At 37.2% G+C, this 25,389-nt stretch overlaps 1 protein-coding gene across 15 annotated transcripts in view; it reads right to left on the bottom strand.

Moving 5' to 3' along the window:
* The window catches only part of ERC1 (ELKS/RAB6-interacting/CAST family member 1), a 523,885-nt gene that overhangs the window by 364,943 nt on the left and 133,553 nt on the right, over nt 1–25,389 (bottom strand). The gene's annotated exons all lie outside the window — the stretch shown is intronic.

Here is a 25,389-nt window from a genome sequence, read left to right as displayed (position 1 = left end):
GAAAACATAGTTACTATATCCCTCTTCCTTATGGAATAAGTACCTGAATCAAAAAGTAAAGTAGATTGTGTTATACAGAATTAAGGCATCTCTCTAGGGATACCTAAAGTTCTACCTGAAAAGTTACACTGCGATATCCCACTGCAGATAAATTTCTAAAGTCTTTGATTAAAAATCTTCAGGGCCAGAGGAAAGAAAAATTGAATTCATTTGCTTCCTAAATAAACTAACAGGACAATTCACTAGAATTTTTCTCATTATGTAAGAACTGGGTATAATTTTCTCAGAGACCAAGTAATTTCAGAGTTCATAATAAGAAAGAAAAGGCATTCATTCATAGGCAAAGTTCTACCAGAAATTTTCGAGAGTGTATATTACAAAATGTTTGACAAACAGAAGTGAAATTCCAGGGCATGACCCACTGAACAAGGCACACTCCTCATTTCCATTCCCACTGCTGTCTCGGCTTAGAGCACCCCGCCTCTTCCCCACACGCCTAGCAAACGCTCATTCTTCTTTCAAGACTCAGCTCCTATAACTTCCTCAGATTGTTTTCATGCAAGGTCAAATCTAAAACTCCCTGCTTTTTTGCCCCATTGTATACCATTTACCTCATAACTTATTTAACTCCCACAAGTCTGGGTCTCCTGAGAGCAGAAGCCACATCTACCTGTCTTTGTCCCTAGCATATGGTGGAAGGTACTATGCTGAATGCATAAATGAGGACAGTTTAGAAAGACTGGGAGACTAGGAAGCCCTCAAGAACATAATTTTGACTGTGCATCTATACATGTACTTAGCAAAGACTATTCCAGTGCATACATATATATTATATATACACACACTGCTTAGAAAGCTAGAAAATGTGTGTGGCTGGTGGTCCTGAAAAAATCAAAAATTTTGGGTATGTTGTGTGGCTCACTATCCAGACATCACTATAAGAAGGAATTTTACAGGGTGATCTCTCTAATTGACTCAGATTTTCAAGACAGATTTATAAGGGTCTGAATGAAGGACACAGATGAAGGACAAATAGGAACATGGATTTACAAAACTGCTAGACCTGCAAACAAACTGGGATTCAAAAAAATTCTACAGATAACAAAAAGAACTTTAGAATGGTTTTGATAAACATATCAATCTGATCAGTGGTTTGTTACAATACACTACAGAAGCCTTTTCTGAGCCTGTTCAACATTTTATCACGTATATGAAACTATAGAGTATGCTCACAAATGGGCAGAGGGTATAAAATTGAAGGAGACAAATAGACCAAATGATCAAATCAAGACTCAAAACATTCTCAAAGATTCTAAATTCAGAGTAATTGGCTGAATTTAACACTACAAAATTTAATGAGAATGACTTTCTAATACCTTATATCTGCAGTATATGTCACTTTACATGTTCAAAGGTACTGTCATACACATAACATTTAACAAGAACCCCTTGAGGTAGCTGTTATATCCATTCTATAAATGAATAAACTGAATGTTAGTGAGTTTCAGTGAGTAGCCCACATTTCAACTAAGGGCCAAGAACATAATATTCATCCCATTTTCTAATCATCTCTCTTGCAATTAAATCCCAAATCCAAACTGAACAAGTGAAATATAGAAGAAAAATGAGCTCTGACACATAACAGCCATCAGAAAAATCTACCAAGGCAAGTAAGAACAATGGGAGGAACAAAAATATTTCACCTAGGAAAATAAGGTTGAGGGGAGCAATTGGGGGCAGGCCTGCCATATAGTAAGCTCCAAATATCTAAAAAGCCATCATGCAGAAGAAAGACCAGACTTGTTCAATATGATCCCAAGTTAATCTCAATCAGCAAATACTCTGAGTCAAATTCTGATTAAAGCAAAGAGGGCCAAAACTGTCCAAAACTGACACAGCCTACCTGGAAGGAAATCAATGCATTCATGATAATCGGATATATTTGACCATTAGCTGAATAAAGCCATTTGTCAAGGACTTTACAGGAAAAAATTATTCAAATGGATGACTGGAGTTTATTAAATGGGACTAAGTCTGTATCAGACATTGTTTCAAAATGTATAAATGAACTTCTAGGGAAAGGTGGTTCTAATTTTAGGATTATAATTTGGGAAAAATTATTTTTCAATGAATATATATTTTTATATTGATATATATGTATAGTTTTCTTTAAGCATTTTTAATTAATATTAAACAAAAGGAAAAGTATAAAGCACATAATAAACACCCATTACCAAACATGCAAATTTAACAAGTTAAATCTGCCTCATTAAAGTACATTATGTAATATTTGATCTATACATACATAAATCTATATATGTTATGATATAATTACATACACAAACCCAGTTTAAGAATGAGAACATTACCTAAACTACTTAAGACACTTCTATATTCCTTCTTATTCCATCTCTGTGCCTTCCCTACCTCCAGAGGAAATGACTTTCCTGAATTTTTACCCTAAATATTCCCTTGCCTTAAAACAAAGATATGTCCCATTGTGTAAATATACCACAACTCACTTACCCATTCTTCTGTCAGTGAACATCTGCATAGTGTTTCTGCAGTTTTTTTGTACAAATGCAGTTACTACAAGATGAGCATTCCTACACATCTCCTACAGTTCCACTAAGTTATACATCTGGGAGTGAAAATGCTGGATCAGGGAGTATACCTTAATTTAATAAGAGAAGTACTTTCCAAAGAGTTGTACCAATTTAAACACCCAAGAGCACTGTGTGAAAAAAATCAGTTGCTATATTTACCAACACTTGGTATTATTAGAATTCTTAATTTTGGCCAATAGAGTATAAAATGGTAGATTTAAAAAAGTATCTTAATATGGCCTTATTTTACATTATCCCCTGATTATAGTGAGGGTAAACAATTTCTCATATTTTTACTTGCCAGATGTACTTCCTCTTATATATATTTCATAAAGACATACATAGGTTGTGAAAGTATAAAAACATGCATCCTGACATGCACAAACATTAAAATCAAGTGTTTATCTCTCGGATAGAATGTAAGGGAGTACCATGAAGGAGACATATGCTAAGGAACTTCAACCATACTGGAAATTTTTATCTAAGTTGAGTAATTACAGTTACTTATTATATTATTCTCTATACTTTTTTGTGTCTCTGAAATAATTAATTTTTAAAATATAAAAAGATAATAAAAATGCACCATCAACAAGCAACGACTTGGGAAATATAGCACCTATGACCCTTCTTGAAAAACTATTCAAAGAAATTCTTGGGCGACCAAGAATTTAATAAATTTTAAGCTGTGATTCTGAAAGACTGGTGATGAGCACTGAATCCACTGAAATGCAAAAATAAAGGCTAAACAATACAAACTGGAATTACAGAAAAGAATGTTTTTCCCCTTCAAAAAGCAAAACATTGTAAATTTGAAAAGTACTATAGACTCAGCAAAACAACAAGCTTACCAACAAAAATCAAGAAGGGAGAGGGGTAATATAAATAAACTACTTATTTTTCATAGAATGTAGTCAATAAATGTGGCTTCATTTTTAAATCTGTTAAATTAAGCCATACAAAATTAAATACATTGTTTAAAGTAACAGACAATCACAGTAGAAGTAGGCACAAAGTATAGACTTTTCCCACTCCATGAAACTGTTGTAATCACGGTTACTAAATGACTTTCATTTTATTAAATCCAATAGTCAATTATCATTTTACTTATCAGCAGTATTTGACAAAGGTGATCTTTTCCTCCTTTCTGAAACACGAAAGCAAGTGTGAATTATTTAATAACCTTCACATGCGTAAGGACTTCCGGAGCATGACCCAAAATTGACAGGACATAAAGGAAAGGACTACTGAATTTGGCCACTTAACTCCAAAACAAATACCACAAATGAAGTAAAAAATAAAGTGAAAAATAGAAAATATATTTGTAAAACATGAGAAGAAAGAGACCAATTTAATTACTAGGCAAATAATTCCTATTAATCAATAAGAAAAAATTGTCTAATAGAAAAATAGAAAAGAAATGAAAATAGCTCCCAAAACAAAGAAAAACCTATGGAAAGAGGCTCAATGTGAATTCAACTTTAAATAAATACTACGCAAGAAAATAGGTATTTTTTAATCACCTACCAAGTCAGTGGAAATTTTGAAAAGTTTGATAAAAGTTTAAAGAAGCTGTGCAGAAAGACATTCTTAGTATAAACAAGTGCAAGATTTTTGGAGGACAATTTGGCATCTATTGATTTTTAGACACATACTATATCAAATCATGAATGAATTGTATTTATATCATTATGTGTTATACCATTATAATAAATAAACAAGAAAAAACCCTATAAACATTTACCTGTAAAGCTATAGGGTATTAGTTGTTTAAATTACAGTAGAAGTATGACACAGAAAACCATGCAGGCATTTCTAAAATGAGATAAAGCTACATGAAAAAGATATTTAAATGCTTATTTTTAAATTAGTAGAAAGTATGATTCCAGTTGTTTTCAAAACAGGTATATAACACATATATACAGGTATGTTTACATATGCATAGAGACTTTATGAAAGGTGCACAAAGAACTGTCAACAGTAATTAACACCTCTGAGGAACTGCACTGAGAGGGTCAAAGGATGAGAAAGGGACTTTATTGCACTTCACGTTTTGGTACTTCATTTTTTTTTTTTTTTTTTTTTTTTACCTTGAACACATATTACTTTCTAATTTTTTAAAAATCATGTTGTCATCTGAGTGCTTTAAAAGAAATGCTTATCTAGACTTTAAAAGAGTTATATTTATATTTTAAATTTAACAGTGGTTCTAGATTTTATATAAAAACCACATTAAAAAGTTTCAGAGGATAAACTTCTCATTGGTTGTACAATTTTCTCTCCCAAAGGATATTTCAACGTTATTTTTTCTATTAAAAAATAACTGCTGGCATGCTGGCAGTCAGTAGCAAAGCTATAGCAGCAATCCGCAGCAGGAATAACTCAGGGCTTGACAGCAAGCCAAAACATTACTGTGTACTGGCAACAAAAAATACTCAAGTTGTATAATATCTTTTGTAAAGCTAAAGTGTTTTGAAATCTCCAATTAAAAAGCAATATAGAAGCAGTTTCTTACAAGCTAAACATAGTCTAACCATACATCCAGCCATCATGCTGTCAAGTATTTACCCAAATGAGTTGAAAATTTATGTCCACAGAAAATCTGCACAAGAATGTTTATAGCAGCTTTACTCAAAATTGCCAAAAATTGGAAGCAACCAAGATGTCTTTCCAACAGGTAATTGAATGGTGGTACATCCAGACAATGATACATTATTCAGTGATAAAAAGAAATGAGCAATCAAGCCATGGAAAGAAATGGAGGAACCTTAAATGTATATTGTAAGTGAAAGAAGCCAATGTGAGAAGAGCACATACGGTATGATTCCAACTACATGCTGTTCCAGAAAAGGCGAATCTATAGAGATAAAAAGATCAGCGGTAGGCAAGGGTTGGGAGGGAGTAGAGGAGAGACAAATAGGTGGAAGACTGGGAATTTGGGGGGCAATGAAACTATTCTGTATGATATGTAACGTTGGATACATGACATTATACATTTAGCAAAACTCACAGAATTGTACAAAACAAAGAGTAAATCTTAATGTAAACTATGGACTTTAATATTAATGTATCAATATTGGTTCATCAATTTTAACAAATGTGGCATACCAATGCAAGATGTTAATAATAGGGTAAACTGTAGGCTGGGAAGAGAATATATAGGAACGTTCTGGTTAATTTTTCTGTAAACTTAAAACTGCTCTAAAATATAGCTATTGTTTTGTTTTGTTTTTTCTTTTAAAGCAATATGAGGTATCCTGAAAGCCCAGGGAAGGAAAGAGCCCAGGGGAAGGCGCTTGGCTGGGGACTGTGGTCAAGATTAAATAAAACCAGGTGATGCCCAAGAAGGAGGGTCCAGGAGGGCAAGTCCAGCATCCACACCAGCGTGGCCAGGCAGGGACTTCTGACCATGGGCTCCAGTCAGTGAACTCACAGTGATCAATTTGTTTGCCTTCTCCAAGCTAAAGCATTCTTCAAGTTTTAGTAGCTCGATTGTTTGTCTCTTCAGGCTCAAAAATGATCAGTGGAAAAGGAACCAAAATTAAGTACCTCATCTTGTATCAGGATGAGCCTGGGAAAACTGTGAGCTGTGGACTGAACTGCTCCTTCTCTGAATCAGCTGGTACTCCCTTTTATCTCCAATTTTAAAAGCTCCTAGGTGGCAACCTGAAATCCACAATCTCCTCAGAATAGGATGGGGGATATTCTGAGGATATCACTAAACACATATGTCTCAAGCTCAGAATAAGCTAAAATGTCAAAGTTAAATTATGGAGCTTGGCCCACACTGGTATGATAACCTGATAATTGTCTAACAAATACAGCATGTGCCTACCAGAGTTCCAGAAGAGTAAGACATCCTGGGATTCACCTGATTTATGAAAAGCCTTTAAACTACACAGCTGGGAGTCAATTTTCTTTGCATAATCAAGACTTGGGTCTTTTCATTGTGGTCTGTTCATCTGATGTATGGTTCCCACCAATATAAAATGGAAGGATGACTTTGTTCTGTGGGGAAGATGACTGTGAAAGAAGGAGCTATGAGTGTGGAAGAGCTAGCCACCTAAAATGCTCCCACCAAACCAGTCAGTAGGAGACCTCCTCCAGCAGGCCTCCAACCAATCCCTAAGTACTACAGAAAAACAGAGGTTAGGGATCTAGGAACTTCCAGCTGCTTGAGATCTCTGGCTTTGGTCCTTTCCATCATCACATGGATCATAGTTCTCTCCAAGGCCTGTATGATTACCACCATCACCCCCAGCAGGAAGCTCCACACTGCAGCCAACTATCTCACTGGCTCCCTGGCAACAAATTTCTTGCTTTTCATCTTGTTTACATCCATCAGCATCACATATACTCACACCTGAAACTTTGGCCAAGTGCTACGTGACATCTGGCTGTCCTCTGGCTTCACGTGCTGCATGGCCTCTGACCTGCATCTCTGCGTCATTGTTCTGAACAGGTACTGCATCATCACCAATTCCCTGTAGTATGTAAATACCAGACTCCATGCCAGTAAATGGGCCATCTTAAACTGTATCTCTATCCCATCACTCTTCTCCCAGATCTCTTGCACCACCTACTCCATGTGCAGGGAACTCTACATCTTGTCCATGTTCAACATCTATGTGGCCTCCAGGACCAACATCCGGAAGCCACCGCCATTTCACCATGGCCCAGCTCATCACAGCTCACTCTGCTTCCTCAACCCCAGCCTCTATGAGAGGCACTCATGCTCAACTGGCTCCCCTTTGTCTGTCAACCACATGAAAGTCAAGCTTGCTGATAGTGTCCTGGAGCAAAAAGACATTTGCTGTTCAAGAAAGGAAAGCCACAGAAACTATAGGGATCATTTTAGGGGCCTTTAACATATCCTGCTTGCCCATCTTTTTTTTTTTTTAGTTTAACACCTTCATTTTTTATTTTATTTTTTTTCTTCCAAATTTTATTTTATTTTATCAATATACAATGTGGTTCATTATTGTGGCCCATTACCGAAACCTCCCTCCCTCCTCCCTCTCCCCCCACAACAATGTCCTTTCTGTTTGCTTGTTGTATCAGCTTCAAGGAATTGTAATTGTTATGTCTTCTTCCCTCCCCCACTCCTTTTTCTGTGTGTATTTATTTATTTATTTTTAGCTCCCACAAATAAGTGAGAACATGTGATATTTCTCTTTCTGTGCCTGACTTGTTTCACTTAATATAATTCTCTCTAGGTCCATCCATGATGTTGCAAATGGCAGTATTTCATTCGTTTTTATAGCAGAGTAGTATTCCATTGTGTAGATATACCACATTTTCCGTATCCACTCATCTGATGATGAACAACTCTTAGCTATTGTAGAGTGCTGTAATGAAAATCGGAGAACAGGTATACTTTCTACTTGATGATTTCCATTCCTCTGGGTATATTCCCAGCAGTGGGATAGCTGGGTCATATGGTAGATCTATCTGCAATTGTTTGAGGGACGCCCCCCTACCATTTTCCATAGAGGCTGCACCATTTTGCAGTCCCGCCAACAATGTATGAGAGTTCCTTTTTCTCCCCAACCTTGCCAGCATTTATTGTTTACAGTCGTTTGGATATTAGCCATCCTAACTGGGGTGAGATAGTATCTGGGTGTGGTTTTGATTTGCATTTCCTGAATGCTGAGTGATGTTGAGCATTTTTTCATATGTCTGTTGGCCATTTGGATATCTTCCTTTGAGAAATGCCTATTTAACTCTTTTGCCCATTTTTTAATTGGGTTGCTTGTTTTTTTCTCATAAAGTTGTTTCAGTTCCTTGTATATTCTGGATATTAATCCTTTGTAAGATGTATATTTTGCAAATATTTTCTCCCACTCTGTTGGTTGTCTTTTAACTCTGTTAATTGTTTATTTTGCTGTGCAGAAGCCTTTTATTTTGCTAAAATCCCATTTGTTTATTTCTCCTTTGGTTGCCCATGCTTTTCGGGTCATATTCATGAAGTCTGTGCCCAGTCCTACTTCCTGAAATGTTTCTCCTATGTTTTCTTTAAGAAGTTTTATTGTTTCAGGGTGTATATTTAATTCCTTAATCCATTTTGAGTTCATTTTAGTATATGGTGAGAGGTATCGGTCTAGTTTCATTCTCCTGCATATTGATATACAGTTATCCCAGCACCATTTGCTGAAGAGGCAGTCTCTTCCCCAGTGTATAGGCTTGGTGCCTTTGTCAAAGACCAGATGGCTGTAGGTGTGTGGGTTGATTTCTGGATTCTCTATTCTATTCCATTGATCAGTGTGTCTGTTTTTATGCCAGTACCATGCTGTTTTGGTTATTATAGCTTTGTAGTATAGTTTAAAGTCAGGTAGTGTTATGCTTCCAGCTTTATTATTATTATTTTTTTTGCTCAGCATTGCTTTGGCTATGCATGGTCTTTTGTTATTCCATATAAATGTCTGGGTAGTTTTTTCCATTTCTGACAAAAATGTCATTGGAATTTTGATGGGGATTGCGTTGAATTTGTAGATCACTTTGGGTAGTATGGACATTTTCACTATGTTGATTCTTCCAATCCAAGAGCATGGGATAGCTTTCCATCTTCTTGTATCCTCTCTAATTTCTCTCAGCAGTGGTTTGTAGTTCTCATTATAGAGATTTTTCACATCCTTGGTTAACTCAATTCCTAAGTATTTTATTTTTGGGGTGGCTATTGTAAATGCGCAAGCTTTCTTGATTTCTCTTTCTGCACGTTCACTATTGGAGAATAGAAATGCTACTGATTTTTGTGTGTTGATTTTGTATCTTGCAACTTTCCTGAAATCATTTATCAACGCCAAGAGTTTTTTTGTAGAGGCTTTAGGCTGTTCAATACATAGGATCATGTTATCTGCAAACAGGGACAGTTTGACTTCATCTTTTCCAATCTGGATGCCCTTTATTTCCTTCTCTTCTCTGATTGCTCTGGCTAGTACTTCCAACACTATGTTGAATAGCAGTGGTGAAAGTGGGCATCCTTGTTTACTTCCTGTTTTAAAGGAAAAGCTTTTAGCTTTTCCCCATTCAGGATGATATTGGCAGTGGGTTTATCATATATGGCTTTAATTATGTTGAGATACTTTACATCTATACCTAACTTATCGAGGGTCTTTGTCATGAATGAGTGTTGAATTTTATCAAAAGCATCTATAGAAATGACCATATATATGGTCCTTGTGTTTGATTTTATTAATATGGTGTGTCACATTTATTGATTTGCGTATGTTGAACAAACCTTGCATCCCTGGGATGAAACCCACTTGATCGTGGTGAATAATTTTACATATGTGTTGCTGTATTCTGTTTGCTAGTATTTTAGTGAGGATTTTTGCATCTAGATTCATCAAGGATATTGGCCTGTAGTTTTCTTTTTTAGTTGTATCTTTACCTGGTTTTGGTATCAGGATGATGTTTGCTTCATAGAATGAGTTTGGGAGATTTGCCTCTGTTTCAATCTTTTGGAATAGTTTGTAAAGAATTGGCGTCAATTCCTCTTTGAATGTTTGGTAAAATTCTGCTGTGAATCCATCTGGTCCTGGGCTTTTCTTTGTTGGGAGCCTTCTGATAACAGCTTCAATCTCCTTTATTGTTATTGGTCCGTTCAGATTTTCTACGTCTTCTTAGCTCAGTTTTGGGAGCTTGTGTGTGTCCAGAAATTTATCCATTTCCTCCAGATTTTCAAATTTGTTGGCATATAGTTGTTTATAGCAGTCTCGAATAATTCCTTGTATTTCAGATTTATCAGTTGTAATATCACCTTTTTCATTTCTAATTTGTGTTATTTGGATCTTCTCTCTTCTTTTTTTAGTTAGCCATGCTAATGGTTTGTCAATCTTTGTTGTGTCTCTGAACCTCTCTGCCTGCCTGGATTCCCAACCCTGTTTAACGTCTTCTCCTGAGTAGGCTATTTTTAAACTCCACCAGCAGTCATCTAAACTGTATTTACCAAAGAATTTCAGCAAGCATTTCAGAAAGTTGTCTATTCGCAAAAAACCTCCTAGTCTTACTTAGTGGCTACTTTTGTTTATCGTTCATGTCCTGTAACACAATTGGAACTGTCTTTATTATTTTACTGAGACTTGGGTTAATTCATGATATCTTGAGTCTTGGTCCAATCAATAGAATTGTTCTGTATTCCTTTCCCCATTGCCTTTTGAGCCATCAAGGTGGGCAGCTGCATGAAATGGGACAGGACTAAAGCTTGCCAATAGAGTTTGGTAGGAACATGGTTCACAGGAAAACCTGATGATGTAACTCACAGAGAAAACTGTCTTCTCCTTAGGAAGAAACCCAGGCACACAAGGATGGTTTAATTGTGTACCTGAGATTTGTATGGTGCTTCAAGGAGGGTAGAAGGGATTAATGACCTGATATGAAAGAGAATTTGGAGTCAAGATGGAGGGGTGCATTCCATGTGGCATCTTATACTGAAAAATAACAGATTTCTTGCACTGAATCCTTCTTAGATTGAATCTCTCCCAGATGTCCATGGGGAGATATTCAATGTTTGAGGTGCTAGTTATATAGTTACTTGGACAGAAATCCAGAAGCCAGGAGCAAGGGGATAAGAAAAAAAGAATTACATTGACTACCCATGTGCCTTTCTCCCTCCCTCAATATATTCAGACCATCTTAATATTCTGAAGTTAAAACCCATGATCACCCCCACTGAAGTATATTAATAGGCTCTGGGTCCACCAAGCTTTGAGTGGAACACCATTCCAAATTTTTTATTTTTTAGTTCTCTCAAAATCACTCTTACTTTATTTTTTTACCCTAATGCACTGTCAAATTTAAATGAATTTTTTAAAAGCACTTTCTGTTTAGAAAAGTGTTGGATTTGCAGAGAGGTTGTGAGGATGGTACCCAGAAGTCAGTTCCCCCTACTGTTATCACCTTACATTAATATGGTACATTTATTATAACTAATGAATCAACGTGGATACATTATTATTAACAAGAATCAAGGCTTTATTCAGGTTTCCTGAGTTTTTGCCTGATGTAATTTTTCTGTTCCAAGATACCACCCAGGATATATCACTCATTTGGATCTCATGTCTCCTTAAGCTATTCAAGACTATGACAGTTTCTTTGTTTGGGGAGGCCTTAGTAATTTGGGGGTATATGTTAAGTTTTTTTAATTTCACATTGTAATTGTTCATGATTATGGGGTACAAGCTGATGTCTTGATACATACATATAATGATCAGGTCAGGGGAGTTAATGTAACCATCACCTCATACATTTATCGTTTCTGTGTTCCAGAAACATTCAAAAGCCTCTCCTCTAGTGATTATTTAATATACAAATTTCCCTGTTAACCACAGTCACCCTACTGTGCAACAGAACACACCAGAACTTATTCCTCTTATCTAATTGTAATTGTGTACATGATGGCCAAACTCTGTTTTCCCTTCCTCCATCCCCTCTCCAATCTCTGGTAACCACTGTTCTACTCTCTACCTGTATGATACGACTTTTTAAAAAAAGATTTCACATATGAGTTAGATCATGTGATATTTGCCTTTCTGTGCCTGACTTACTTCACTTAATATAATGACCTCCAAGTCCATCCATGTAGCCACAAATGAAAAGATTTCACATTTTTTATGGCTGAATAGTATTCCATTGGGTGTATATATCACTATTTTCTTCTCCATTCATCCACTGTTGTACACTTACGTTAACTTCATATCTTGGCTATTGTAAATTCTGCTGCAATAAACATGAGAGTGCAGCTATCTCTTTGACGTACTGACTTCATTTCCTTTGGGTATATATATACTCAGAGGGATTGCTGGGTCATGTGGTAGTTCTACTTTAAATTTTTTGAGGAACCTCTACACTGTTTTCATAATGGCTGAACTAGTTTACATTCCCACCAACAGTGTGCAAGTGTTCTCTTCCTTCCACATCCTCGTCAACACTTGTATTCTTCTTTTGGATAATAAGAGCTGTTCTAATTGGAGTGAGTTGGTATCTCTTGTTGTCTTGATTTGCATTTTCCTGATGATTAGTGAGGTTGAGCACTTTTTCCTATGCCAGTTGGCCATTTGTAGGTCTTCTTTTGAAAAATGTCCATTAAGATCCTTTGCCCATTTCTCAATTGGTTTATTTATTTATTTATTTATTGCTAAGTTCCTTATATAATTCTTCATATTAAACCCCGGTCAGATGTGCACTTTGCAAATATTTTCTCCCGTTGCGCAGGTTGTCTATTCAATCTGTCAACAATTTCCTTTGAAGTATAAAAACTTTTTTAGTTTGATGTAATCCTACTCATCTATTTTTGCTTTTATTGATTGTACTTTTGAAGTCTTATTTAAAAGATCCTTGCCAGCCCCATGAAGTGGATCGTTTCTCCTAAGTTTTCTTCTGGTAGTTTCAGGTTTTACATTTCAATCTTTAATTCATTTTGAGTTGATTCTTATATGGTGAGAGGTAGCGTTCGAGGCTCGTTCTGCATGTGGATACCCTGTTTTTCCAGCACCATTTACTAAGTAGACTATCTTTTCCCCGACATGTATTCTTTGCACCTTTGTCAAAAATAAGTTGGCTGTAGGCACATAAATTTATTTCTGAGTTCTCTATTCTGCAACTTTGGTCTGAGTGTCTGTTTTTATGCTAGTACCATGCTGTTTGGGTTACTATATCTTTATAGTATAATTTCAAGTCACGTAGTGTGATGCCTCTAGCTTTGTTACTTTTTCCCAGGAATTCCTTGACTATTCAGAGTCTTTTTTGGTTCCATATAAATTTTAGAATTGTTTTCTCTATTTCAATGAAGAATGGCATTGCTATTTTAATTGTATTAAATATATAGATCACTTTGGGTAGAATGGCATTTTTAACTATATTGCTTCTTCCAATCCATGAATATGGGATATCTTTCCATTTATTTATATACTCTTCAATTTCTTTTTTGCTGTTGTTGTTTTTCTTTTTTTTTCTACTTATTTTCTTACTCTTAAAATTTATTTATTTATTATTTTTTATTTACATTCGAAGATGTTCTTGCAGAGCAGTGGAGGGGGGAGGGATGAGTGGATGGGGGACAGAGGTGGGAGTGGTGGGTTGGGGCTGACCCACAGCCAGCTCCTTCACTGGCCTGGTTGCAGGTAACAGGGGGGCATGGTTGAGGCAATCCCCATCAAAATATCAATGACATTCTTCACAAAAACAGGAAAAACAATCCTAACATTCACATGGAATAACAAAAGACCCCAAATAGTCAATGCAATTCTGAGCAAGAAAAGTAAAGCTACAGCCATAACACTATCTGACTTCACATTATACCACAATGCTATATCAACCAAAACAGCACGGTACCAGGATAAAAACAATCAGACCAATGGAACAGAATAGGGAACCCAGAAATCAACCCACATACTTACAGCTAACTGACCTTTGACAAAGGCTCCAAGAACATATATTGGGGAAAAGACTGCCTCTTCAATAAATGGTGCTAGGAAAACTGGACACCCATATGTAAAAGAATTAAACTAGACCCATACCTCTTATACCAAAAGAAACTCAAGATGGATTAAACACTTAAATATAAGACCTGAAAATAAGAAACTAGGAAACATGGAAAACACTTCAGGAAGTAGGACTGGGAAAAGACTTTATGAATAAGATGCCAAAAGCATAGGCACCAAAAGGAAAAATAAACAAATGGGATTATATCAAACTAAAACGCTTCTGCAAAGCAAAAGAAACAATTAACAGAGTGAAAAGAAAATCTACAGAGTGGGAGAAAATATATGCTATCTATGCATCTGACAAGGGATTAACATCCTGAATATACAAGGAACTCAAACAAGTAAAATCACAAGTAACCCAATAAATAAATAGGCAGAGTAGCTGAACAGGCATTTCTCAAAGGAAGATATTTAAATGGCCAAGAGACATATGAAAAAATGCTCAACATGACTAAGCACCAGGGAAATGCAAATCAAAACAACATCGAGATACCATCTCACCCCAATTAGATGCCCATTACTAAAAAGACAAAGAATAATGCTGGTGAGGATATGGAGAAAGAGGGACCCTTCTACATTGTTGGGGTGACTGTAAATTGGTGCAGCCATTATGGAAGATGGTATAGAGGTTCCTCAAGTAACTACAGATAGAACTGCCAAACAATCCAGCAATCCCACTGCAGGATATATACCTAAAAGAAAGGAAATCATCATATTGAAGGGATACCTGCATGCCTATGTTTATCACAGCTCTATTTACAATAGCCAAGAGTTGTAACCAACTTAAATGTTCATTGACGGATGACTGGATAAGGAAAATGTGGGATACATATTCAATGGAATACTACTCAGCCATAGAAAAGAATGCAATTCTGCCATTTGCAGCAACATGGATGAACTTAGAGAAAATCATGTTAAGCAAAATAAGCCAGGCACAGAAAGAAATATCGCATGTTCTCACTCAGAAGTGGAAGCTAAATACCACATGTTCTCACTTATTGGTGGGAGCTAAAAATTAATATATAAATTCACACACACACACACACACACACACAAAACCGGGGGGGGGGGGGAAGAAGATATAACAACCACAATTATTTGAAGTTGATACAACAAGCAAACAGAAAGGACATTGTTGGGGGGAGGGGGGAGGGAGAAGGGAGGGAGGTTTTGGTGATGGGGAGCAATAATCAGCCACAACGTATATCGACAAAATAAAATTTAAAAAAAAAAAAAAAAAAAGAAGTGGAAGCTAAAAAAATAAGTAAAATAATAAAAAGAAAGAAAGATACCACAATCACAATAATTCACTGAACTTTCAAAAAGAACAGAACTGAGACCACCAGAGGTGGGAAATAGGGAGGGGGCAGTTAGCAAGAAATTGGTAAAGGGCCACAAAAAATAATTACATTTTGTAATGTTGAATATGCTAATTATCCAATCCTAGCATCACATATTGCACACAGGTATTGATATTCAATGCTACACCCCACATATATGTTCAATCGTTTCAATAAGTAAAATAAATAAATAAATATTTTTTTTAAGTTTTATGCTTTTCACTGTAGAGGTCTTTCACCTCTTTGATTAAGTCTATCCCTAGGTATCTAATTTTTTTGTAGTTATTGTAAAAGGAATTTTTTCTTGATTTCTTTTTCAGATAGTTCACTATTAGTATATAGAAATGCTACTGACTTTTGTATGTTGATTTTGTATCCTACAACTTCACTGAATTTGTTTATTAGTTCTAAGTTTCCTTGTGGAGTCTTTAGCTCTATCTATAAGATCAGGTGTCATCTGCAAACAGAAATAGTTTCACTTCCTCCTTTCCAATTTGAATGCCTTTCATTTTGTTCTCGTCAAAATGCACTGACTAGCACTTCCAGTACTACATTGAATAGAAGGGGTGAAACAGACATCTTTGTCTTGCTCCTGATCTAAGATGGTGAAGGAATTTGGACGTGTTGTCCCCTCAAAACTCGTGGAAATCTAATCCACAATGTGTTGGGGGCTATTTGAGTCATGGGGGCAGATCCCTCATGAATGGCTTAATGCTCTCCCTGGGGGTGAGGGTAGTTAGTGAATTCTCACTTTATTAGTTCCTGCAGGAGATGGTTGTTTATAGGACCCTGGCACCTCCTCTCTCTCTCTCTCTCTCTCTCTTTTGCTTCCTCTCAGCATGTGGTCTGCTTGTACCTGCTGGCTGCCTGCCATTTTCTGCCATGAGTAGAAGCAGCGTGAGGCCTGCGCCAGATGCAGCTGTCCCAGAATCATGAACCAAATAAACCTCTTTTCTTTATAAATTACTCAGTCTTGGGTATTCTTTTATAGCAACTTGGACTAATACAGAGAGAAAGCTTTCCCTTGGACTAATACAGAGGAAAAGCTTTCAGCTTTTCCCCATTCATTATGATAACTGTGGGTTTGTCATATATGGCCTTGGGTTAAATCCCACTTGATCATAGTGAATGATCTTTTTATGTGCAGTTGGATTCTAATTTTGAGTACCTTGTTGAAAACTTCTGCATCTATTTTCATCAGGGATGTTGGCCTGTAATTTTCTTTTTTTGGTTGTCTGGTTTTAGAATCAGAATAATGCTGGCATCAATGATTTGGGAAGTATTCCCTCCTCCTCAACTTTTTGAAAAATCTGAAGAGAATTGATATTACTTCTTCTTTAAATGTTGGATAGAATACAGCAGTGAAGCCATCAGGTCTTTGGCTTTTCTTTAATAGAATACATTGTATTATTGATTCAATTTCCTCACTTGTTATTGGTCTTCTCAGATTTTCTATTCCTCTTAATTTTGGCAGATTGTATTTGTCCAGGATTTTATCCATCTCTTCTATGTTATCTAATATGTTGGTATATAGTTGTTCATGAGTCTCTTATGATCCTTTGTATTTCTGTGGTATCACCTGTAATATCTCCTTTTTCATTTCTGATTTTTTTGAATCTTCTTTTATTCTTGGTTAGTCTAGCTAAAAGTTAGTCAATTTTGCTTAACCTTTTTATTAAAAAAGTCTTCATTCCACAGATCTTTTCCAAAAAACAAACTGTATTTTTTTGGTATCTATTTCATTTATTCTTCTCTGAGCTTTATTATTCTGCTAATTTTGAGTTTAGTTTTGTTTTTGTTTTTTCTTCTTTTCCTAGTTCTTTCAGGTGCATCTTTCAGGTTGTTTACTAGAAATCTTTATTCTTTTTGATATAGGCATTTATTGCTTTAAATTTTCAACTTAGAACTGCTTTTACTGTATCCCATAGGTTTTGGTATAATGTGTTTCCATTCTCATTTCTCTAAAGGAATTTTTAAATTTCCCTTTTAATTTCTTCTTTAACAGACTCGCTGTTCAGGAACATGGTTAATTTCCATGTCATGTATTTGTAAAGTTTCCAAAATTTTTCTTGATGATTTCTAGTTTTATGCCAGAAAAGATACTTGATATGATTTCTATCTTTTTAAGAAGACTTGTTTTGTGGCCTAAAATATAATCAATCCTGAGTTGGGAAGTATTCTCCCCTCCTCAATTTTTTGAAATCACCTGAAGAGAACTGGTATTAGTTCTTCTTTAAATATGCCTGCACAATTGAGAATGAATGTGTATTCAGCATCTGTTAGGGGGAATGTTCTGTAAATGTCTCTAAGGTCCATTTAGTCTATGGTGCAGTTCAAGTCAGATGTTTCTTTATTTTCTGTCTAGATGGTCTGTACTTTGTTGAAAGAGGTGTTATAAAGTCCCCTACTATCACTAATTGCAATCTATCTCTCCCTTTAGGTCTAATAATGTTTGCTTTATATATCGGGGTGCTCCAGTGTTGGGTGTATATATATTAACAGTCGTTATATCCTCTAGTTGAATTGATCCCTGAGAATGTTTTTTCTCAGCCTTTTATTTTCAGTCTACGCTTGTCTGTAATACTTAGATGAGTCTTTTCTAGGTAGCATATGTTTGGGTCCTGTTTTTTTAATGTATTCAGCCACTCTATATCTTTTAATTGCAGAGTTTAATCCATATACATTCAAGGTTATTACAAATACAAGAGAACTGATTATTGCTATTTTGTTAATTGTTTTCTGGTTGCTTTGTAGATCCTTAGTTCCTTTCTTTTTCTCTTGTTATTTATTTCTGTGGATTTGTGGTTGTCTCTGATGCTAAGCTTTATTTCTTTCTCTTTCTCATGTGTATACCTATCATAATTTCTTTATTCGTGGTAACATGAAGCTAACATAAAGAGTCTTGTAGTAAACTATTTTAAACTGACAACAATTAACTTTGGTCACATGAAAATACTCTAGACTTCCACCCCAGTCCCCACATACACAATTTGTGTTTTTGTTGCCTTAATTTACATTTGTAACTATTGTATGTTCCTTAGCCATTAATAGCAGTGTTGTTGTTTTTTGAGCACTCTGACTTTACCTTCATACCACAGGACTGAAGCCTCACTAGGATGTTCTGAGTCTGAATCATGAATTTACCTCTATAAGTGAATTATGCATTTTTCATGTTTTCATGATAATAATTATCATCTTTTTGTTTCCAATTGTAGCACTCCCTTAAGCATTTCTGGTAAGGCTAGTCTAATAGTGAGGAATTTCCTTAGCTTTTCCTGTCAGGAAAGTCTTTATTTCTCCCTCATTTCTGAAGAATAGCTTTGCTGGATAAAGTATTCTTGGTTGACATTTTTTTCTTTCTTGGCACCTTGAATATATCATCCCATGCTCTCCCAGCCTGCAGAGTTTCTGTTGAGAAATCTGCTGACAGCCTAATGGAAATTCCCTTATATGTGACTTGACACTTTTCTTGTGTTGCTTTTAGAATTCTCTTTGTCTTTCACTTTTGATAGTTTATGATGTGCCTCAGAGAGAATCTTTTTGGGTTGACTCTAATTGGAAACCTTTGAGCTTCCTGAATCTCAATGTCCATACCTCTCCCAATACTCTGGAAGTTTATTTCATTAAATAGGGTTTCTGTGCCTTTCTCCATCTCTTCTCCCACTGTAATACCTATTATTCGAACATTTGTTTGTTCAATGGTGCCCCACAAGTCTCAGAGTTTCTTCATTCTTTTTCACTCTAATTTCTTTTTTCCCCCTGACTAGGCAGTTTCAAAATATATCTTTAAGTTCAGAAATTCTCTTTTCTTCATCTAGTCTGTTGTTGGAGTTCTCAACTGTATTTTTTATTTCATTCATTGAATTTTTCACCTCTAAGATTTCTGTTTGGTTCTTTTCCATGATATCTAACTCTTTGTTTCAAATTATGAATTTTTTTCCAGATTTCACTGAACTATTTGTCTGTGTTCTCTTGAACCTTGTTGAGTTTCTTTAAGATCATTATTTGAAATTCCTTCACAGGCATTTCCTAACTGTCCTTTTCTTTGGCATCTGTGACTGAAGACTTACTATATTTCTTCAGGGGTGTCATGTTTCCTGGCTTTTTCATGATTCTTGTGTCCCTACCATGATATCTATACATCTAATAGAGTAGCTGCTTTTCCTAATATTATGGAGTAGATTATGTAGAAATGACTATTTCCTGTATTTGGATCCTATGGTATCTGTTGGATATACTTTGTTGGCTTTGGTTTTAGGCAGACTCAGTAGCATAATCTCTATGCAGTTTCTTTGACTATAATGCTCTTCAGCAATGTCTGCAAATGCCTCAGCAGCTTAGACTGTGGGAGTTTGTTCCAACACTGGATCTGTTTTGCTGAGTCACAGCAAAATGGGCTGGTTGGTGGGCCAGGCATGTGTAGGCACAGAGGGCCAACTGGCTGTTTGTTGTCTCTCTGAGGCACAGAGTTGTGGCCCAATCGGCCATCAGGCCAGGCATGGGCACACAGCTCTGAGCGGTCTTCCCAGGGGGTGGTGCACTGCCTGACCAGCTTTTGGGCTGGATATAGGTATGCCTGGATGCAGGAGTGGGTGTGGGATGTCAAGCAGCTCTGTGAAGCCATATCAGAGGAGTGGATGGCACTGCCTGGGCAGGAGCTGGCATATGTAGGTGCAGCAGGGCCATATGGCTCTATGGAGGCATGCTGGAGGAGGCAAAGTCACAACCCAATCTGCTGTCAAGTAGGGAACAGGAGTATACAGGGACAGCAGGGCCTGAAAGCTCTGTGGAGGGTCGCCAGCTCAGCTGTCTAGTATGAAGCAGGCCTGCAAAGGTACAGCAGGGCTGAGCAGCTCCATCGTGGCCCATCAGGTGGAGGCAATGATGCTGCCTGATCCACTGTCAGGCAAAGAGTAGGCGTGCACCAGTGCAGTAGGGCCCAGAAGCTCTATGGAGAGCTGCCAGATCAGCGTTGAGCCTGGAGCAAGCCTGCAAGGGTGCAGCCATGCCCAGCAGTTGTGTAGAGGCCTGCCATGGAGAGGCAAAGCTGCTACCCAATAGCTTTTGATTAGGGAGCAAGTGTACAATAGTGCAGCAGGGCTCAGTGGCTCTGTGGAGGGCCACAGGGGGAGGCAGAGCTACCATTAAACTATTGTCAGGCCTGCACGGGCATCTGAGGGCTCAACGGGCCAGCAGGCTGTGTAGGGTGGGTTCACCCAAATGTGGTGGGCCACTGCTTACTGGTGGCTTCTCCACTGAGCAGATCTGCCTGTTTTCCTGGCACAGGAGTGGGTATCACAAGGGTTCAGATGCTGCGGTCTTGGTCTTTCTATCAGGCCTAACTACCGGCAGCCAGGGTTGTGATCCTGCCAGCACCCATGTGAATGTGGCAGAATGAGGGTGGGGCCTCAAGACAGAGGGAGTCCGTTTCCACTGGTTCCCAGGGCAGGATGCACTCTAGCAGTGAGTTCAGGATCAAGATGGTGCTGTGCCATAGCTGCTTAGGTAGGGAGGGTAGGGGTTTCTTTCTCTGGCTTCTACTATGAGACCAGGCAGCTGCACAAACTCCCAGCTACTCTCTAAACTGGGTTTGAAGCCTGTGAGGACTGGGGGGCTCTCTTGTGGCAGGAATTGCTGGCGACTGTGGTGGCAGTGAGAACAGCTGGGGTTTTTCCAGCTTACCTTCTCTCCAACTGACTCTGAGCCAGTCCCTGCCAGGAGACATCACGGCAGAGGTAGGAGGCCTTGCACTGCTCTGTATGGTGCTGTCCTACTCTTCCCTGCTTCACAAGGATTTTGTCATTCCCCTGATGCTCTGCAGCGTGTTTCTTCAGTCATTCCAACCAAAATGTAGTTGTTTATTTGTTGTTATGGTCGCTTTTTGTGGCAGAGGATGAGCACCAGACAACTCTAGTTGATCATTATAATCTGCACTCTTGAAACTTTCTAGTCAGGTATTTTATGGAATGTTTTCAATTAGGATTTATCTGATATTTTGCTAATGATTGGACTTGGGCTGTGGGTTTTTTTAGAGAGGATCACAGAGGTGAAATGCCATTTTCACAGCATCACACTGGCGATGCATACTGTCAACATGCCTTATCATTGTTAACGATGACCCAACTATATTTTTACATCTCATTCTCATTTGAGATCTTAAGATGTTAATTCTTATCAAATAAAAAGCATAAGATAGCATTACCAAAGAAAAGAAATATGAACAATAAGAACAAATACAGTAATAATTGCTCAAATCAGACCAAATCAGAAATACATTATTTCTATTTAGTCAATTTATATGCACCTGCTTGAAGATAGAAGTTATAAATAACTCTGAATTTATCTTTCCCTATCATTATGGTCTGCTTTTGGAAAATATTTTAGTTCTACTATTCTACTTTCATTGATGCCATGACTATCAAGAGAAGCCTCTGACCTGAGGATACAGGGTGGGGGGATTGTTGCTACAAGCTTATTCAGGGTTGAGTAGGAAAGTATGAACTAGATAGTTTCCACATATAAGTATACACAAACTACATGTGAATTCCTTCAGTAGGACAATGCCCTGTATTGTCTGAAAGAACTGCTTCAAACACCCTCTGCTTAAAGACAACAAACACATTAACAAATATTTCATCTAGTGCCAAATGCTTTGCACTGTAAGCTACAAAAGCTACAAGAGAGCGCACTGCAAAGTCCCCAAAGGTACCAAAAACAACCTTCCCCTAAAACAATATCCTGACTCAGTTCTTCCCAGATATTAATCTTTAAATGACATTAGGTATGCAAAATCTCTCTATGTTTTGTCCACTGTCACCCATGGCATTCTCTAAAACACGACAAAGAAGGCAAAAGCACAAAAACTAAAGAATAATAATATTCGGTTACTCTAAATTCTGCTCAAGGAATACACTCAACCTCTGTGACATTTTCCCTGTTGATCCCTACGCTTTTGTCTTGATACAGCATAATGCCTAAATTTTAAACATAAATGAAACGAAAAAAAGAACACAGTATTGTATTTAAATAAGTTTCAGCTGTAAGCACCTCTCCTCTCTCCCTTCTCCCACAGAAAGTTTCAAAAGTTTAAACAGTAAAAATCTGGCTAGAATATAATAGTAAATGCCATTTTGACCTTTAATCTTTGGATGGAAGTATGGAAAAAGTTGCAACTCTTGCCTAAAAATATATAAAACTACATGTCTTACCAAGAAAAAATTCATTAGTCTTTTGAAATATGTAAAAACACATAAGTCCTTTGAGAATTTTGTCTCTAAAATTACTGTAATTACATTGTTTAGTTTATGTAGATCTAAATATTAAAGCTATCTCTATTTTATCAGCAAACACTGTTGCAGAAAATACACCACAAATGTTGATTCTAACTGTTTTAGTATGACAATGATGAGGTCCTAGGCAAGGAACCAAGGCCAAACACCCACCCCCCACCCCCAGAAGCAGACAAGACAGCACACCCAGGGTCCCAGGCAAGGAGCCACGGGCTGCAGCCCCCTCTACCCAGAAGCAGGCAAGACTGCATGCCCAGGGTCCTAGGCAAGGAGCTGAAGGCCATAGCTCCCTCCACCCAGAAGCAGGCAAGAAAGCAACCTGGGGTCCTAGGCAAGGAGCCATGGGCCGCAGCCCTCTCTGCCCAAAATCAGGCACAACAGCATGCCCAGGGTCCTAGGCAAGGAGCAGAGGGCAGTACCCCGCACCCAAAAGCAGGCAAGAGAACATGCTGAAAACACCACTCCACGTGGGTGGCCCACCACAGCCACCACCACAGCCATGACTGCTGCAAAAGCAGCTTGACACCATGGCAGCAGCCACATCCACTATGCAGATGGCCCACCCAACGCTAGACTGCATTGATACAAGTAAAGTCACTAGTGGAGACTAGAAAAAGAAGATGATATCTCTCCCCTCAAAGCCCACTCCAGAGTAATTAAAAGAAGCAACTGCTCTACCAGATGACCAGACATCAACGTAGAGATACTAGAAATATTAAAACCTGAGAAAATATGACATCAATGAAAGAATACAGTAACTTCTCAAATACCAGACCCTATAGAACAGGAAACTCTTGAAATGACTGAAAATGAATTACGAGCAACAATCTTATAGAGACTCACTGAGATACGAGAAGACTCAGACAATCCAGAATTTGAAGGAGAAAATTTACAGAGATTAACACCTTAAAAAGAATGTAGCAAAATTCATGGAACTGAAAGATTCACTCAGCAAAATAAAAAACACAACCTAGAGCTTAAGCAGCAGGCTAGCACAAGCAGAAGAAAGAATCCCTGATCTTGAAGATAGTCTTTTCAAAATAACCCAGGTGGACAAAAAAAAGGAAAAAAGAATAATAAAAAATGAAGAAAATCTAAGAGAGCTAGCAGACAACCTTAAGCACACATTCAAATCATAGGCGTTCCAGAAAAGGGAGGAAAAAGGAAAAGGCATGGAAAACTGTTTCGATGAAACAACAACAGGAAACTTCCCAGGTATAGTGACAGACATGGAGGCTTCAGATCCAGGAGGCTCGAAAATCCCCAAACAGATTCAACCCAAGAAGATCCTCTCCAAGACACATTAGAGTCAAACTGGCAAAGCTTAAAGACAGAGAATCTTAGAAGAAGCAAGAGAAAAGTGTCAAGTCACCTATAAGGGAGCCTCCATCAGACTAACAGCAGACTTCTCAACAGAAACTCAACAGGCTAGGAGAAAATGGGATGACATATTTAAATTTCTAAAAGAAAAAAACTTATAGCCAAGAATCTTATATACAGCAAGGTTGTTCTTCAGAAATAAGTGAAAAATAGTGTATTTTCCAGGCAAACAAAAGCTGTGGAAGTTTACCACCACAGAACCAGCCCTACAAGAAATCTTCAAGGGAATCCTGCATCTGGAATCTGTAAAACAATAATCACTACCACAAATACACAAGAAAGAACAAAACGCACTGGTAGAACAAAAATGAAACGAGAAAGAGAAAGAAACTAAGTCTTACCACCACAAAAAGCTATAGTGACAATGTAATAATGCTCCTACTTTATTTCTGGTTTTAGTAATTTCAACCTTCTCTCTTTTTTCCTGGTCAGTCTAGATAAAGGTTTGCAAATTTTGTTGATCTTCTTAAAGAATCAACTTTTGGTTTTGTTGATTTTCTCTATTTTTTGAAATTCCCCATTCCATATTTTTCTGTTGTAATCTCTGTCATTTCCTACTTATATTTGCTTTTGGCTTAGTTTGCTCTACTCTCTATTTTCTAAGGTAGAAGTTTACATCATTTATTTGAAATTTTTCTTATTTCTAATATAGGTGTTTACAAGCATAAATACTGCATGAGCCCTTCATCCTATTAAAAAAAAAAGTTTTAACACATATTAACATCTAGTCCTCCCAAAAGGGAAGTTGCTATAATGGGAAAAGCTGCATTTGGGATTAATATCAATTCTCTGTCAAAACCTGAAGCTAAACATTTTCTAGCTAAACAAACTTGTTGAAATGAACTTTTCTTAACATATAACATGTTCAGATTTGTTTGTTTATTGGCTCTGGTTTTGTTTTTGTTTTGGGGGAAGAAATTAGAAAGCCAACCAATATTTAGAGTGATAAAAGTTTTATGATTAATTATAGGAAACAAATGAAAGCCAGACTAACATAAACTGCAAATATAGGACATGATCCTCTGTACATAAAAGAAAAGCTGAATTTGAAGATTAGCAAAGACAGCTGCATTCCTTGGCTGTTAGAGGTTAAAAATAAATGTGTCGAGGGCTGGCCAGTTAGCTCAGTTGGTTAGAGCATGGTGCTGATAACATCAATGTCCAGAGTCCAATCCCTGTATCAGTCAGCCACCAAAAAAAAGTGTGTGAGTTAAAAAATAAACTGAGTCAATGTCAAATGTTTCTAATCACTTCAATGGAGAAGAACAATATATAACAGTGTCTCTTATAACTG

Source organism: Cynocephalus volans, chromosome 1 (assembly GCF_027409185.1).
Source record: "Cynocephalus volans isolate mCynVol1 chromosome 1, mCynVol1.pri, whole genome shotgun sequence".
Taxonomy (NCBI): Eukaryota; Metazoa; Chordata; class Mammalia; order Dermoptera; family Cynocephalidae; genus Cynocephalus; species Cynocephalus volans.
This window is presented reverse-complemented; position numbering and strand designations above follow the sequence as displayed.